Source organism: Pseudophryne corroboree, chromosome 5 (assembly GCF_028390025.1).
Source record: "Pseudophryne corroboree isolate aPseCor3 chromosome 5, aPseCor3.hap2, whole genome shotgun sequence".
NCBI lineage: Eukaryota > Metazoa > Chordata > Amphibia > Anura > Myobatrachidae > Pseudophryne > Pseudophryne corroboree.
The window spans coordinates 578,057,692-578,076,107 of record NC_086448.1 but is presented as its reverse complement, the minus strand read 5'-3'; the positions used below and the strand labels follow the sequence as shown (position 1 = coordinate 578,076,107).

General features: G+C 44.0%; 1 long non-coding RNA gene across 2 annotated transcripts in view; it reads right to left on the bottom strand.

Moving 5' to 3' along the window:
- Positions 1–18,416, bottom strand: part of LOC134928068 (uncharacterized) — a 177,168-nt gene that overhangs the window by 98,344 nt on the left and 60,408 nt on the right. The window contains exons 2-3 of one of the 2 annotated variants that reach the window (XR_010177821.1): positions 818–997; positions 543–703 (exon numbers count right to left, since the gene is read on the bottom strand). The exons of the other annotated variant lie outside the window; for it this stretch is intronic. This is a non-coding gene — a long non-coding RNA (uncharacterized LOC134928068). Of the gene's footprint in view, positions 1–542; positions 704–817; positions 998–18,416 lie in introns of those variants that run through there. 2 annotated transcript variants of the gene reach the window in all.

Genomic DNA, 18,416 nt, shown 5'->3' with positions numbered 1-18,416 from the left:
AATTACTAGGTTTTAGCCTCTAGGTTTTAGTTGGTGTTAATTATTTTTGTATGTTTTTACACTTTCTGTAATTCATAAAAACAGCTAAATTCACTGAATTGTTGCCTGTTTTTGTTCCTACAGTGTTAATAACACTGTAGGAACAAAAATTCAGGCCACAATTCAGTAATCTCCTCTCATTTCCAGTCAATTTTGACCAGCTCACAATATTGTTTTCATCCACTTTAGGCCAAAAGGTTGCACTGAGGTAGCGGTATGACTAAGCTAAGCGACAGCAGTGAGCAGCAAACACATGGCAGTTCAACTTCAAACATGGCACATCTAGTAAACAGAATGGCACTGCAGTGGCAGACAGGAAGACAATACCTTGGCTTTACCAGGACATTACAAAAAAGCTCATTCTTGGCCTACAAAATGCCACTGCACCCACTATCAAGTATCCACTTAACAAATGGAGATAGAATATGTGTGTAGTGGAAGGCCTGTAAAGTAGGAAGGAAGTATTGATTAGTAACAGTAAATGTAATATTTTTATTCCAAAGCAAATGTATGAGGGAGGAAGAGCTAAACATGTGCATCTCGGCTTGGGTTTTCCTACCAGACTCAGATTCCAAATCGAGCAAAGGCAATCATCATCCAAGCATCAGATCTTGCAGGTTTTGTATTCCATGTCAGGGAGTCACAGGGAGCATAATTTCACTTCCTGCCAGGAATAAAGTGAAATAAATAAATAATAAATAAAAGTGGAAACATGTTTAATTAATAAGAATTGGTTTGATATATTGGTCAAAAACATACATATTTACATGGTACATACCTTTCATAAAGCTGGCTGAGGCAACCTGAGGCACTCCACCCATTGTTGACAAACAACTCCCAGAAGGCCTGGCAAGCAGCATGAATCCTGTAGTTCCACCCATTGTTGTAGTTCAGCTGGAGAGTCACAGGTTGCTTTCCAGGTCAAAAGTCTTTCAGAAACTGATCCTACATTGAACATCTAAAAATATATATTGTATCTATATTTTACATTGTTTGTACTGTGTTCAAAATTGCCTGGGAATGTATTGGGGTTAATAATACTCTAGGTACAAAAAAGGCCCAAATCATGTGATTTTCGCTTTTTTTGTACATTTTAAAAAAAATGAAACCAAATCATCTTCATGGTCTGGCGCACATCTTTATCAATAACTAGAATACACAAAAAGAGAGAGACCCAGTGGCACAGATAGGGTAAGAATGTTCTAAAACAACACAATCCTTTTTTCTCAATAAAGGTAAAGGATTCTTTTCAAAGCTGTAGTTTTCTTTCAAGGTTCCTACTCCAGAGAATGTACCTCGGGCAGGAAAAAAGGAATACCCTTAGTGCAACACTGTTTACATCTAAGTAGTCACCTTGGCATATAGTATCACACTCACATTTGGTAAGTGATAAGCTTGCTCATCATCCTCAACAAATAGAGAAACATCTTAAAAATCTTTTCTTCCTCCACTGGAGTATATGTAACTCAAGAGGGAGAAATATTTAGTGCAACACTGTTTCTTAAAACAAGAAAATTTATTACAAGGTTACACTCACAATGTACAAAAAGCAATAAGGCACATAAAACCTCTGAAGGAATAGATGACTCTCACGACAATGGAAATCGGAACCAGACGGTCCATACACCAGAAACGTCAGTATCCTTACGATGTTCCAAAGAGGAAGAAAGTGCAGCATAAAAGAAATCCACCTGCTTTACGCGTTTCGGACCACTGGGGTCCTTCGTCAGAAGCATGGTGGTAAGCAGTACAACTTGGTTTTTATACCAGAGGCTAATTAGCTAAACAGGATATGGGAACACACCCACCCACAGGAGAATGGGCGCCAAAAAAAAAAACTAACAATCATGGTGAGGATACATAGAAAAAGTCCCGTCTTTTGCACTTTTTTGGTGTTTTTCATCTATCTTTTATCAATCACTAGATCAGGAGACTAAGGGAGGTAGAGTATGTATGTATGTATGTAGTGGATTGAATGATTAATTAGTAATTTCATATAATTTGTTTGAGTCTAAAATTTTAAATTAATCATTGGGGGCATTGGTGACGGTCTTCATTGCATAGACAAAAAATGTTGGGGGTATTTGTACTAATCCGACTAGTACTAATTTGAAACACATTTTTTTATAACCAAAAAAAGAATACAATTTTAATAGGTAAGGAAAGGCTTGCAAAGCATAGGAAATTAATAGCTGCACAACAGAGCTGCAAATATTCCAAAATTCACCAACAAAAAGAAAGCTGTGCAAAATGGAATTGTCCTTGGGCCCTCCCACCCAATAGAGATGTGTGCCTGGCCATTTTTTGGGTTTTGGTGTTTTATTTTCCTGTGTTTTGGTTTTGCCAAAACTGCCCGTGTGTGTTCTGGTTCATATTTTCTTTTAAAAAATCATAAAAACAGATAAAATCACATAATTTGGGTCTGTTTTTGTTCCTACAGTATTATTAACCTCAATAACATTTATTTCATCTCAGTTCCAGTCTATTTTAAACACCTCACAGCTCACAATATTGTTTTTATCCAGTTTAGCCCAAAAGGTTGCACCGATGTAGCTGGATGACTAAGCTAAGCGACAGTGGGTGGCACAAACACATGGCACATCTAGGAGTGGCACTGCAGTGGTAGACAGGATGGCAGTCTTTTAAACTATGCCCAAAAAATGCTCCAAAAAGTATGTAATGCAAAGAAATAAGGTGCAAGATGGAATTGTCCTTGTCCACCTACCCTTATGTTGTATATATTAAACAGGACATGCACAGTTTAACAAACCAATCATTTCAGTGACAGGGATAACAGAAGGTGCCAGTTCTCTTTCTGGCACAGGGCACCAAAAGTCTAGTTACGACTGTGGGTCCTGTGCTTATTTCACTGCATGACTCCACACCTCCCCTCACCCTTCATTTCTATGCTACAGAGATGGCATGGCTTCTAAAATGCATTACACATTGTAACTAGCAGCTTGGACATTGACGTTCGATAGGAACTTGCACAACATGGTGCTCATCGGTACACATAAGGTAGATAACAGGTGTAAGTAGCCTTATGGCTAGCCTGCATGGGTTAGTGAGTATTGTGAATACTTCACATAGACATCACCTGGGGTTCGAACCTGATTAGGGTCAATCCATCCAATTGCTTGACTATTTAAAAAATAATAATTTTGTCAGTTATCTCTCCTATATGCCTAAACCACTAACATTTTTTTCTTGTTTCCTTTTCGAAATGGGGGCCATCTTAAGTCTAGGCAGACAGTGATTTTTGTGTTTCTATACATTTACATAAATGCAAATATCTCTAATTTCTTTTTGGCTCAAGTCAAGGTCCATATTATTCTAAACTACTGTGAAAATGTAAAGTTTGAGGCTGAAGGCAGAATGAAGTTGTTATTGATACAAAAAATAGAAAAACATTTTTAACAGGCTCCATATACGTTTTTAATACTGGACTTTATGTCTAAACTTGCAGGATTATTTTTCTCAATAACAGGGCATTAATATTAGAGATGAGCGGGTTCGGTTCCTCGGAATCCGAACCCGCCCGAACTTCAGGTTTTTTTACACGGGGCCGAGCGACTCGGATCTTCCCGCCTTGCTCGGTTAACCCGAGCGCGCCCGAACGTCATCATCCCGCTGTCGGATTCTCGCGAGGCTCGGATTCTATCGCGAGACTCGGATTCTATATAAGGAGCCGCGCGTCGCCGCCATTTTCACACGTGCATTGAGATTGATAGGGAGAGGACGTGGCTGGCGTCCTCTCCGTTTAGAGTGACTAGAGTACTAGAGAGAGACACAAATTTTGGGGAGCATATAGGAGGAGTACTACTTGCTGCTGATAGTGTGACCAGTGACCAGTGCCACCAGTTTAATTAATCCAGTCTATATTAGCAGCAGACACAGTACGGTAGTCCACGGCTGTAGCTACCTCTGTGTCGGCAGTCGCTCGTCCATCCATAATTGTATACCACCTACCCGTGGTTTGTTTTTTTTTCTTCTATCTTCTTGATACTAGTAGCTTACTTTAGGAGTCTGCAGTGCTGACAGACAGTGTCCAGCAGGTCCGTCATTACATAATATATACCTGTCCGGCTGCAGTACTAATGTGATATATATATATATTTTAATTTTATCTCATTATCATCCAGTCTATATTAGCAGCAGACACAGTACGGTAGTCCACGGCTGTAGCTACCTCTGTGTCGGCAGTCGCTCGTCCATCCATAATTGTATACCACCTACCCGTGTTTTTTTTTTTTTTTCTATCTTCTTGATACTAGTAGCTTACTTTAGGAGTCTGCAGTGCTGACAGACAGTGTCCAGCAGGTCCGTCATTACATAATATATACCTGTCCGGCTGCAGTACTAGTGTGATATATATATATATTTTAATTTTATCTCATTATCATCCAGTCTATATTAGCAGCAGACACAGTACGGTAGTCCACGGCTGTAGCTACCTCTGTGTTGGCAGTCGCTCGTCCATCCATAATTGTATACCACCTACCCGTGGTTTTTTTTTTTCTATCTTCTTGATACTAGTAGCTTACTTTAGGAGTCTGCAGTGCTGACAGACAGTGTCCAGCAGGTCCGTCATTACATAATATATACCTGTCCGGCTGCAGTACTAGTGTGATATATATATATATTTTAATTTTATCTCATTATCATCCAGTCTATATTAGCAGCAGACACAGTACGGTAGTCCACGGCTGTAGCTACCTCTGTGTCGGCAGTCGCTCGTCCATCCATAATTGTATACCACCTACCCGTGGTTTTTTTTTTTTCTATCTTCTTGATACTAGTAGCTTACTTTAGGAGTCTGCAATGCTGACAGACAGTGTCCAGCAGGTCCGTCATTACATAATATATACCTGTCCGGCTGCAGTACTAGTGTGATATATATATATATTTTAATTTTATCTCATTATCATCCAGTCTATATTAGCAGCAGACACAGTACGGTAGTCCACGGCTGTAGCTACCTCTGTGTCGGCAGTCGCTCGTCCATCCATAATTGTATACCACCTACCCGTGGTTTTTTTTTTTTTCTATCTTCTTGATACTAGTAGCTTACTTTAGGAGTCTGCAGTGCTGACAGACAGTGTCCAGCAGGTCCGTCATTACATAATATATACCTGTCCGGCTGCAGTACTAGTGTGATATATATATATATATTTTAATTTTATCTCATTATCATCCAGTCTATATTAGCAGCAGACACAGTACGGTAGTCCACGGCTGTAGCTACCTCTGTGTCGGCAGTCGCTCGTCATCCATAAGTATACTAGTATCCATCCATCTCCATTGTTTACCTGAGGTGCCTTTTAGTTGTGCCTATTAAAATATGGAGAACAAAAATGTTGAGGTTCCAAAAATAGGGAAAGATCAAGATCGACTTCCACCTCGTGCTGAAGCTGCTGCCACTAGTCATGGCCGAGACGATGAAATGCCAGCAACGTCGTCTGCCAAGGCTGATGCCCAATGTCATAGTAAAATCCAAAACACCAAATATCAGTAAAAAAAGGACTCAAAAATCTAAAATAAAATCGTCGGAGGAGAAGCGTAAACTTGCCAATATACCATTTACCACACGGAGTGGCAAGGAACGGCTGAGGCCCTGGCCTATGTTCATGGCTAGTGGTTCAGCTTCACATGAGGATGGAAGCACTCAGCCTCTCGCTAGAAAAATGAAAAGACTCAAGCTGGCAAAAGCACAGCTAAGAACTGTGCGTTCTTCGAAATCCCAAATCCACAAGGAGAGTCCAATTGTGTCGGTTGCGATGCCTGACCTTCCCAACACTGGACGTGAAGAGCATGCACCTTCCACCATTTGCACGCCCCCTGCAAGTGCTGGAAGGAGCACCCGCAGTCCAGTTCCTGATAGTCAGATTGAAGATGTCAGTGTTGAAGTACACCAGGATGAGGAGGATATGGGTGTTGCTGGCGCTGGGGAGGAAATTGACAAGGAGGATTCTGATGGTGAGGTGGTTTGTTTAAGTCAGGCACCCGGGGAGACACCTGTTGTCCGTGGGAGGAATATGGCCATTGACATGCCTGGTCAAAATACCAAAAAAATCAGCTCTTCGGTGTGGAAGTATTTCAACAGAAATGAGGACAACATTTGTCAAGCCGTGTGTTGCCTTTGTCAAGCTGTAATAAGTAGGGGTAAGGACGTTAACCACCTCGGAACATCCTCCCTTATACGTCACCTGCAGCGCATTCATAATAAGTCAGTGACAAGTTCAAAAACTTTGGGCGACAGCGGAAGCAGTCCACTGACCAGTAAATCCCTTCCTCTTGTAACCAAGCTCACGCAAACCACCCCACCAACTCCCTCAGTGTCAATTTCCTCCTTCCCCAGGAATGCCAATAGTCCTGCAGGCCATGTCACTGGCAATTCTGACGAGTCCTCTCCTGCCTGGGATTCCTCCGATGCATCCTTGCGTGTAACGCCTACTGCTGCTGGCGCTGCTGTTGTTGCTGCTGGGAGTCGATGGTCATCCCAGAGGGGAAGTCGGAAGACCACTTGTACTACTTCCAGTAAGCAATTGACTGTCCAACAGTCCTTTGCGAGGAAGATGAAATATCACAGCAGTCATCCTGTTGCAAAGCGGATAACTGAGGCCTTGACAACTATGTTGGTGTTAGACGTGCGTCCGGTATCCGCCGTTAGTTCACAGGGAACTAGACAATTTCTTGAGGTAGTGTGCCCCCGTTACCAAATACCATCTAGGTTCCACTTCTCTAGGCAGGCGATACCGAGAATGTACACGGTCGTCAGAAAAAGACTCACCAGTGTCCTAAAAAATGCAGTTGTACCCAATGTCCACTTAACCACGGACATGTGGACAAGTGGAGCAGGGCAGGGTCAGGACTATATGACTGTGACAGCCCACTGGGTAGATGTATGGACTCTCGCCGCAAGAACAGCAGCGGCGGCACCAGTAGCAGCATCTCGCAAACGCCAACTCTTTCCTAGGCAGGCTACGCTTTGTATCACCGGTTTCCAGAATACGCACACAGCTGAAAACCTCTTACGGCAACTGAGGAAGATCATCGCGGAATGGCTTACCCCAATTGGACTCTCCTGTGGATTTGTGGTATCGGACAACGCCAGCAATATTGTGCGTGCATTAAATATGGGTAAATTCCAGCACGTCCCATGTTTTGCACATACCTTGAATTTGGTGGTGCAGAATTTTTAAAAAAACGAGAGGGGCGTGCAAGAGATGCTGTCGGTGGCCAGAAGAATTGCGGGACACTTTCGGCGTACAGGCACCACGTACAGAAGACTGGAGCAACACCAAAAATGCCTGAACCTGCCCTGCCATCATCTGAAGCAAGAAGTGGTAACGAGGTGGAATTCAACCCTATATATGCTTCAGAGGTTGGAGGAGCAGCAAAAGGCCATTCAAGCCTATACAATTGAGCACGATATAGGAGGTGGAATGCACCTGTCTCAAGCGCAGTGGAGAATGATTTCAACGTTGTGCAAGGTTCTGCTGCCCTTTGAACTTGCCACACGTGAAGTCAGTTCAGACACTGCCAGCCTGAGTCAGGTCATTCCCCTCATCAGGCTTTTGCAGAAGAAGCTGGAGACATTGAAGGAGGAGCTAACACTGAGCGATTCCGCTAGGCATGTGGGACTTGTGGATGGAGCCCTTAATTCGCTTAACAAGGATTCACGGGTGGTCAATCTGTTGAAATCAGATCACTACATTTTGGCCACCGTGCTCGATCCTAGATTTAAAACCTACCTTGGATCTCTCTTTCCGGCAGACACAAGTCTGCTGGGGTTCAAAGACCTGCTGGTGAGAAAATTGTCAAGTCAAGCGGAACGCGACCTGTCAACATCTCCTCCTTCACATTCTCCCGCAACTGGGGGTGCGAGGAAAAGGCTCAGAATTCCGAGCCCATCCGCTGGCGGTGATGCAGGGCAGTCTGGAGCGACTGCTGATGCTGACATCTGGTCCGGACTGAAGGACCTGCCAACGATTACGGACATGTCGTCTACTGTCACTGCATATGATTCTCTCCCCATTGAAAGAATGGTGGAGGATTATATGAGTGACCGCATCCAAGTAGGCACGTCAGACAGTCCGTACTTATACTGGCAGGAAAAAGAGGCAATTTGGAGGCCCTTGCACAAACTGGCTTTATTCTACCTAAGTTGCCCTCCCATAAGTGTGTACTCCGAAAGAGTGTTTAGTGCCGCCGCTCACCTTGTCAGCAATCGGCGTACGCGGTTACTTCCAGAAAATGTGGAGAAGATGATGTTCATTAAAATGAATTATAATCAATTCCTCCGTGGAGACATTGACCAGCAGCAATTGCCTCCACAAAGTACACAGGGAGCTGAGATGGTGGATTCCAGTGGGGACGAATTGATAATCTGTGAGGAGGGGGATGTACACGGTGATATATCGGAGGATGATGATGAGGTGGACATCTTGCCTCTGTAGAGCCAGTTTGTGCAAGGAGAGATTAATTGCTTCTTTTTTGGTGGGGGTCCAAACCAACCCGTCATTTCAGTCACAGTCGTGTGGCAGACCCTGTCACTGAAATGATGGGTTGGTTAAAGTGTGCATGTCCTGTTTATACAACATAAGGGTGGGTGGGAGGGCCCAAGGACAATTCCATCTTGCACCTCTTTTTTCTTTAATTTTTCTTTGCGTCATGTGCTGTTTGGGGAGTATTTTTTTGAAGGGCCATCCTGCGTGACACTGCAGTGCCACTCCTAGATGGGCCAGGTGTTTGTGTCGGCCACTAGGGTCGCTTACCTTACTCACACAGCTACCTCATTGCGCCTCTTTTTTTCTTTTGCGTCATGTGCTGTTTGGGGAGTGTTTTTTGGAAGGGCCATCCTGCGTGACACTGCAGTGCCACTCCTAGATGGGCCAGGTGTTTGTGTCGGCCACTAGGGTCGCTTACCTTACTCACACAGCTACCTCATTGCGCCTCTTTTTTTCTTTGCGTCATGTGCTGTTTGGGGAGTGTTTTTTGGAAGGGCCATCCTGCGTGACACTGCAGTGCCACTCCTAGATGGGCCAGGTGTTTGTGTCGGCCACTGGGGTCGCTTATCTTACTCACACAGCTACCTCATTGCGCCTCTTTTTTTCTTTGCGTCATGTGCTGTTTGGGGAGTGTTTTTTGGAAGGGCCATCCTGCGTGACACTGCAGTGCCACTCCTAGATGGGCCAGGTGTTTGTGTCGGCCACTAGGGTCGCTTATCTTACTCACACAGCTACCTCATTGCGCCTCTTTTTTTCTTTGCGTCATGTGCTGTTTGGGGAGTGTTTTTTGGAAGGGCCATCCTGCGTGACACTGCAGTGACACTCCAAGATGGGCCAGGTGTTTGTGTCGGCCACTAGGGTCGCTTACCTTACTCACACAGCTACCTCATTGCGCCTCTTTTTTTCTTTGCGTCATGTGCTGTTTGGGGAGTGTTTTTTGGAAGGGCCATCCTGCGTGACACTGCAGTGCCACTCCTAGATGGGCCAGGTGTTTGTGTCGGCCACTAGGGTCGCTTACCTTACTCACACAGCTACCTCATTGCGCCTCTTTTTTTCTTTGCGTCATGTGCTGTTTGGGGAGTGTTTTTTGGAAGGGCCATCCTGCGTGACACTGCAGTGCCACTCCTAGATGGGCCAGGTGTTTGTGTCGGCCACTAGGGTCGCTTAGCTTAGTCATACAGCGACCTCGGTGCAAATTTTAGGACTAAAAATAATATTGTGAGGTGTGAGGTGTTCAGAATAGACTGAAAATGAGTGGAAATTATGATTTTTGAGGTTAATAATACTTTGGGATCAAAATGACCCCCAAATTCTATGATTTAAGCTGTTTTTTAGTGTTTTTTGAAAAAAACACCCGAATCCAAAACACACCCGAATCCGACAAAAAAAATTCGGTGAGGTTTTGCCAAAACGCGGTCGAACCCAAAACACGGTCGCGGAACCAAACCCAAAACCCGAAAAATTTCAAGTGCACATCTCTAATTAATATATTTAATAATAATCAATTTTTATGTACTCAAAAGGAATTACATTTGGTGTTTCAGCAGGTGGGAAATCTTTGAAAATTTAGGTTGAATATTGTGTGATCGTCCAGTTGATGCTGTCTGCTCCACTGCATTCAGTTTCCTCATAAAATTTTTCATAGGAAGCAAGGTTGAGTCATTGGTCCTGTTGGTATGTAGAAAACCATGTGAATGTCCTTTTTCTGCACGCTGATTTCATCCACTTCCCCCAGCCACCACTGTCCATCATACACAAACAGGCATCTGTGTCTTGACCCTAATAGGGATAGAGTTGCTCACTTGGACTTCTTCATACTCTGCAGAGGTTGAAGTTAAGTAGTATTTAATCCTGCTCTCTGACAGAAGATCAAATCAATGGTAGCTCGTGGTCCAAGGAACTTGTTGGCAGCTGTCGAGCTGAACCTTGTGACTTGGAACATAAAAGTAGATCATTCCTTTTATGTTTTGTGAGCAAAAGTTGAAGAATTCATTTGGTGTTCGAATCTGATTATTTACTGGTCTTTGGAAACTTGCCTTAGTGGCTTCCCTCTTCATGGTTCAACCCACGCCACCACAAGTATTATTCCCTTGTGAGATGGCAAAGAAGTGCAACTCACAAAAATCCTTCTTGATCTTGTACAGGCTTGAGGCACCATCTGAGAAATAGATGATCTTCACTTCAGGGACAATTGCTTTGATGTGGTTGATCAAGTTAGTTTGGAACATATGTATAGCCACCATGTTGTGGTCCATGTAGACTAATAATGCAGACACACTAGTGCCTCAGTTGACCCTCTTCATGGTAGTAATACACAAAGGGATGGAGAATTTACCCAGTGATGAGATTAAATCTCATCTTTAATGAGAAAAGAGAAGTTTTCAACACAATCAGCTATTATTATCAGGATTAATTAGACTTTTTATCTTTCAGATACTGAGACTGAACTTAGAAATGTAGTAGTGTGTTTTTTTTTTTCAAATCATCAAGCTTCTCTGCAAGATTCTCACAAGAGTTATCTTTAGGTTTTATCAAAGTTAACATCTCAGTTCTGTCACCAGTGACCCACTGCTTGTAGCAAATGTTTTCTAGAAACCCATCATTTTTTTCAGATTCACTAAACAATTCAAGTAAAGCTTGCTTTCCTGGGCATTGATCACACTCTCCCATCATACATCTGTAACTTGTGATGTCACAAACCATAATGTCAAGCAGGTCTTTGTATTCGACATTTAGTTTTGCTAAAACAGACTAGCTGGAATACTAAGTTCATGCCTCAACATGCACAGACATGTCGAATCCTCTCAGCCTGCTCTACGCTGTGCCTGTCTCTACAGGCAAAAGCTGTCCCCTACTCAGCAATATAACCTCCAAGCAAACTAATCAATCATATTTCGGGAACAAAATAAAATAAAATACATATTTCTTTAACAATTATATTTAATACATTTTTTTATTTAAAAATGTAATATTCTAGAAAGTAATTTAATATATAACTCAAGTTCCACTTCAGTTTCACAGTAGCCTAGAATCATATGCACCTTGACCTTGCCAAAAATGATTTTTTTTTCCTATTTTGCCAAACCAAGATTTTTAGGCTTAAATTTGGTAAAATTTAGAAAAAAAATAATTTTCAAAATCTAATAAAAACAGTAGGACACAAATCTCAGACTTCAGCATTTTTGGTAACAAACTACTAGTATATATACGGTCGAGTCACATTATTGTGACCATCTACATTTGATGTCAGCAGCACGTAACCCGTGAAGTACACCACGTATCGTGCACTGGCTTGGTGGGTATATAAGGTGTGTGATAGGCCGTCAGCACACATATAACTCATTGCTGTCATGGGTAAAAGGGGCGATTTATCCAAGTTGCAAAGAGGGATGATCGGCTTTCGGATTAAGGATGGCAGTATTTCTGAGACAGCACAATTTGTGAATTGATCATGTGCTGCTGTGGTGACGGTGTATTGTGACTGGACAAATGGCACCTTACCAACATGGCAACTGCGGTGCACCATGTGCACTGATGTGAGAGGTAAACATTGGCTACAAAAGGTGCGTGAGGGCCGACTGACATGCTACAGTGGACCAGCTCACCATCAAAAAGAATCTAGGGGACTACCAGATGTGTGTCTAAAATGACAGTTCAGCGTACCCTGCTGTACATGGGGCTTTGAAGTGGTTACTCTGGCTATTAGCTGGTGGTCATAATAATGTGACTTGACCGTGTGTGTACCTTTCACAAAAACTGGAACCTGATATTACTTTCCAAGCTGAGATAATGGAACCCTGAAAAATCATATTTTCACAAATATTTGGTTCTTGTTGGGCCTTCTTTTTCACCATTAAAGTGAAATAAGGTAATCTATGCATCAAACCACCACAAATGTAGCCCAAACTTGGCTGATAACAATGGTTTTTGTCCTAAGGACCTACCACATCCCAGTCCTGAGATATTTGCATTCGCTGTCTGCCATAATTTAAAGATGGCCACCATTTTAAAAAGGAAGCATGTAAAAAAGAAAATATTAGTGGTTTTGAACTATTGGCATATAGGGGAGATTACTGACAAAAAATATATATATTTTTTTAAAAATGGTCAAGCAACCAGAAAATTCATGATTGGACCACTTCATATGGATTGATCCGTTAAAGCCTGAGACATTGAGCAATGTCATTTTATAATCAATGTTATATTATCTTCAATACAGTATAACATTTAGTAGTTAAGACACAAATTCGCCCTTCATTTCTATGCAATGCCATAGAGATAGCTTGGCCGCTAAAATGCTATTGACATTGTCGATAGCAGCTTTATCAACATGACGTAAATCGGCACACATAGACAAAGTTATTGTCACTAGTGTGCTGTAGAAGAAGCACTACACAGACTTCTTTCTGTGCTCAAACTTGTAGTTCAATGATCACATAATAGACCGCCCTTCAGCCCCACTGTTCATTTCAAAGGCATGTTATCACTGTGTGGGGGTGATTCCGAGTTGATCATAGCCCTGCAAACTTTTGCAGGGCTACGATCATGATCATAGACATGCGGGGGGATGCCCAGCACAGGGCTATCCTGCCCCGCATGTCAGTGCCCCCCCCCCCCCCCGCAGAAGTGCAAAAGCATCGCACAGCGGCGATGCTTTTGCACTTTTAGGAGTAGCTCCCGGCCAGCGCAGCTTTAGCGTGCTGGCCGGGAGCTACTCGTTGCTCCCCGGCCCGCAGCGGCTGTGTGTGATGTCCCCCGCATGGTCCGGCCATGCCTGCATTGGTCGGACTGCACCCACGAAACGGCCATCTGGCATGCACCGGCGCTGGCGCATGCGCAGTTCTGACCCAATCGCACTGCTGCGATAAACTGCAGTGTGCAATTGGGTCAGAATGACCCCCAATAGCCTCTAGGCGCTTGCAGAACAGAGTGCACAATACAAGTCACACTGACCGCCACTGACTTTAATAAAATGAGGGGTTATCGTGCTGATACTTGCAGTAATAAAAAATACTGTATATCAAACATAATATAATATTGATAACAGAATACAATGATAAATTGTTTTTCAAAATTGTACTGCTCTGTCCTCAATGGGACTTGAAACCCAAGTTGAAGGCTACGGATATGCTAAGTAATGACCATACCACAAGGCCAAGACAACCACCTACTGTATTAGGGTGCTTCACACAAGCAGCGACAAAAAGTGATTTCACTGATTGCAGTGAATATTTTTGTTTGTTTGTTTGTTTGTTTTCCCAAGCCTGCATTTACTTTTTAGAGCTACTGTAGAAGACAGTTCAGGTTGCTGCAGAAGACACACAGTCATCACTGTGTGAGTGCAGCGAACTGACACTGAATTTAATAAAATGAGGTGTTATCGTGGTATCATACTATACATTATATCCAGCATAAAATAATATTGATATTGATAACAGAGTACAATTGTAAATTGTAAAACAAAAAAAACAAAAACGCAGACAGGAGTAAAACAGGGTAATAAATGTACTGTACATCCCCCAAAAAAAGTAGTTACTGTACCTCAAGGATCATTTGACTTTATTAGAAACTTCACGCATGCGCAATGGATTTTTTTTTAAAAGAGACACCTGCTGGATGAACACAGGTATTGCATTCTCAGTACCATAAACTGCGACACTATACACCACTTTTTGACCAAATACGCTGCCCTGCGACCAGCTACGGGCATATAAAAGGCGACTATTTTTTTGCACCAAACTGTGTATGGATATGAGGTGAGAGAGGACACATCTATAGGTATAATGCAGTGGTCAGGGAACAGGGGTATATTACCCCAAATGGGGTAAAAATTTAATTCCTGGGAGTAATGGACGGTCGCGCTGCCGAGACACTCCCCCATCCAGCACCGGCCAGCTCGCGATGTGACGTGCTGACGTCACACCGCGCTCCCTCCTGCCCGCCCTGCGCTGTGCTCCTGGCCAGCCTGTGCTGTGTTACTGGCAGCAGTCTGATGTGCTGACGTGACACCATGCTCCCTCACGCCTGCTCGTCCTGCGCTGTCCTGTCCTCCCACCCGTGGCCCGCCAACCCACACACAGAACTTGAAGTGTTCTGTGGCTGACCGCTAACAGAGTTCCGCAGGATAAGACATTGGCCTACATAACAGTAGGAAATTCCCACTGACATTACCGAGGTGAGGATGTGACCATCTGTCTCCTAAAAGTCGTGTCCCTCCCCCTTCCCCCATCATCCATCTTTCTTACATTCATTCTGGTGTTTTGGGGAGAAAGTGTTAATTAACCCATTCATTGCCAAAAAAGAAATGGCAAAAATAATAATAATAATAAAACAAATGTTATATATATATATATATATATATATATATATGTCAACAAAGCATATATAGGGGGCGCTCCATAGTGCATGAAAGTTTTATTTTAAAAATAATACACAGGGTATTTTAAAACCAATTGTAAATATTCGTACCAGAAGGCAACCAGTGTGGGCTGGTTACCACGTGATTCAAGTAAGAGTGATCAATTGGAAAAGCAGCAGCAAGTGTCAGGCGATCATACCGGATACCTCCACCCGACGACGGCTGGTCTCCCCAGGCTCTCGGGCAGGAATCACACACGTCCCCGACTCCTTGCTCAGCGATACCAACGATCAAGTACGTCACCAGACTCCGCCCCAACGCGTTTCGTCATAGACTTCGTCAGAGGGCCTCTGACGAAGTCTATGACGAAACGCGTTGGGGCGGAGTCTGGTGACGTACTTGATCGTTGGTATCGCTGAGCAAGGAGTCGGGGACGTGTGTGATTCCTGCCCGAGAGCCTGGGGAGACCAGCCGTCGTCGGGTGGAGGTATCCGGTATGATCGCCTGACACTTGCTGCTGCTTTTCCAATTGATCACTCTTACTTGAATCACGTGGTAACCAGCCCACACTGGTTGCCTTCTGGTACGAATATTTACAATTGGTTTTAAAATACCCTGTGTATTATTTTTAAAATAAAACTTTCATGCACTATGGAGCGCCCCCTATATATGCTTTGTTGACAGATACTTTTTCTCCGGAGGAGTTCGGATTGTTGGAAGGGGAGCTGCGGTCCCACTATTATAACGAGGATCTAGTGCTTCTGGCAACATCCACATGAAGTTGCTGTGATTCAAATATATGGACACACGCCTAGTGTATCTTTATACACATATCTTATATTTTCTCTGTAAGGCAATAATCAGCGCTATATCATATTTGTCTATATATATATATATATATATTAGGGATGTGCACCTGAAATTTTTCGGGTTTTGTGTTTTGGTTTTGGGTTCGGTTCCGTGGCCGTGTTTTGGGTTCGAACGCGTTTTGGCAAAACCTCACCGAATTTTTTTTGTCGGATTCGGGTGTGTTTTGGATTCGGGTGTTTTTTTCAAAAAACCCTAAAAAACAGCTTAAATCATAGAATTTGGGGGTCATGTTGATCCCATAGTATTATTAACCTCAATAACCATAATTTCCACTCATTTTCAGTCTATTCTGAACACCTCACACCTCACAATATTATTTTTAGTCCTAAAATTTGCACCGAGGTCGCTGGATGGCTAAGCTAAGCGACCCAAGTGGGCGACACAAACACCTGGCCCATCTAGGAGTGGCACTGCAGTGTCACGCAGGATGGCCCTTCCAAAAAATACTCCCCAAACAGCACATGACGCAAAGAAGAAAAAAAAGAGGCGCAATGAGGTAGCTGTGTGAGTAAGCTAAGCGACCCAAGTGGGCGACACAAACACCTGGCCCATCTAGGAGTGGCACTGCAGTGTCAGGCAGGATGGCCCTTCCAAAAAATACTCCCCAAACAGCACATGACGCAAAGAAGAAAAAAAAGAGGCGCAATGAGGTAGCTGTGTGAGTAAGCTAAGCGACCCTAGTGGCCGACACAAACACCTGGCCCATCTAGGAGTGGCACTGCAGTGTCACGCAGGATGGCCCTTCCAAAAAATACTCCCCAAACAGCACATGACGCAAAGAAGAAAAAAAAGAGGCGCAATGAGGTAGCTGTGTGAGTAAGCTAAGCGACCCTAGTGGCCGACACAAACACCTGGCCCATCTAGGAGTGGCACTGCAGTGTCACGCAGGATGGCCCTTCCAAAAAATACTCCCCAAACAGCACATGACGCAAAGAAGAAAAAAAGAAAAAAGAGGTGCAAGATGGGATTGTCCTTGGGCCCTCCCACCCACCCTTATGTTGTATAAACAGGACATGCACACTTTAACCAACCCATCATTTCAGCGACAGGGTCTGCCACACAACTGTGACTGAAATGACTGGTTGGTTTGGGCCCCCACCAAAAAAGAAGCACTCAATCTCTCCTTGCACAAACTGGCTCTACAGAGGCAAGATGTCCACCTCATCATCATCGTCCGATTCATCACCCCTTTCACTGTGTACATCCCCCTCCTCACAGATTATTAATTCGTCCCCACTGGAATCCACCATCTCAGATCCCCGTGTACTTTGTGGAGGCAATTGCTGCTGGTGAATGTCTCCATGGAGTAATTGATTATAATTCATTTTAATGAACATCATCTTCTCCACATTTTCTGGAAGTAACCTCGTACGCCGATTGCTGACAAGGTGAGCGGCGGCACTAAACACTCTTTCGGAGTACACACTGGAGGGAGGGCAACTTAGGTAGAATAAAGCCAGTTTGTGCAAGGGCCTCCAAATTGCCTCTTTTCCCTGCCAGTATACGTACGGACTGTCTGACGTGCCTACTTGGATGCGGTCACTCATATAATCCTCCACCATTCTTTCAATGGTGAGAGAATCATATGCAGTGACAGTAGACGACATGTCAGTAATCGTTGGCAGGTCCTTCAGTCTGGACCAGATGTCAGCATCAGCAGTCGCTCCAGACTGCCCTGCATCACCGCCAGCGGGTGGGCTCGGAATTCGTAGCCTTTTCCTCGCACCCCCAGTTGCGGGAGAATGTGAAGGAGGAGATGTTGACAGGTCGCTTTCCGCTTGACTTGACAATTTTCTCACCAGCAGTTCTTTGAACCCCTGCAGACTTGTGTCTGCCGGAAAGAGAGATCCAACGTAGATTTTAAATCTAGGATCGAGCACGGTGGCCAAAATGTAGTGCTCTGATTTCAACAGATTGACCACACGTGAATCCTGGTTAAGCGAATGAAGGGCTCCATCCACAAGTCCCACATGCCTAGCGGAATCGCTCAGTTTTAGCTCCTCCTTCAATGCCTCCAGCTTCTTCTGCAAAAGCCTGATGAGGGGAATGACCTGACTCAGGCTGGCAGTGTCTGAACTGACTTCACGTGTGGCAAGTTCAAAGGGCAGCAGAACCTTGCACAACGTTGAAATCATTCTCCACTGCGCTTGAGACAGGTGCATTCCACCTCCTTTGCCTATATCGTGGGCAGATGTATAGGCTTGAATGGCCTTTTGCTGCTCCTCCATCCTCTGAAGCATATAGAGGGTTGAATTCCACCTCGTTACCACCTCTTGCTTCAGATGATGGCAGGGCAGGTTCAGGTTTTTTTGGTGGTGCTCCAGTCTTCTGTACGCGGTGCCTGCACGCCGAAAGTGGCCCGCAATTCTTCTGGCCACCGACAGCATCTCTTGCACGCCCCTTTCGTTTTTTAAATAATTCTGCACCACCAAATTCAAGGTATGTGCAAAACATGGGACGTGCTGGAATTTGCCCAGATGTAATGCACGCACAATATTGCTGGCGTTGTCCGATGCCACAAATCCCCAGGAGAGTCCAATTGGGGTAAGCCATTCTGCGATGATCTTCCTCAGTTGCCGTAAGAGGTTTTCAGCTGTGTGCGTATTCTGGAAAGCGGTGATACAAAGCGTAGCCTGCCT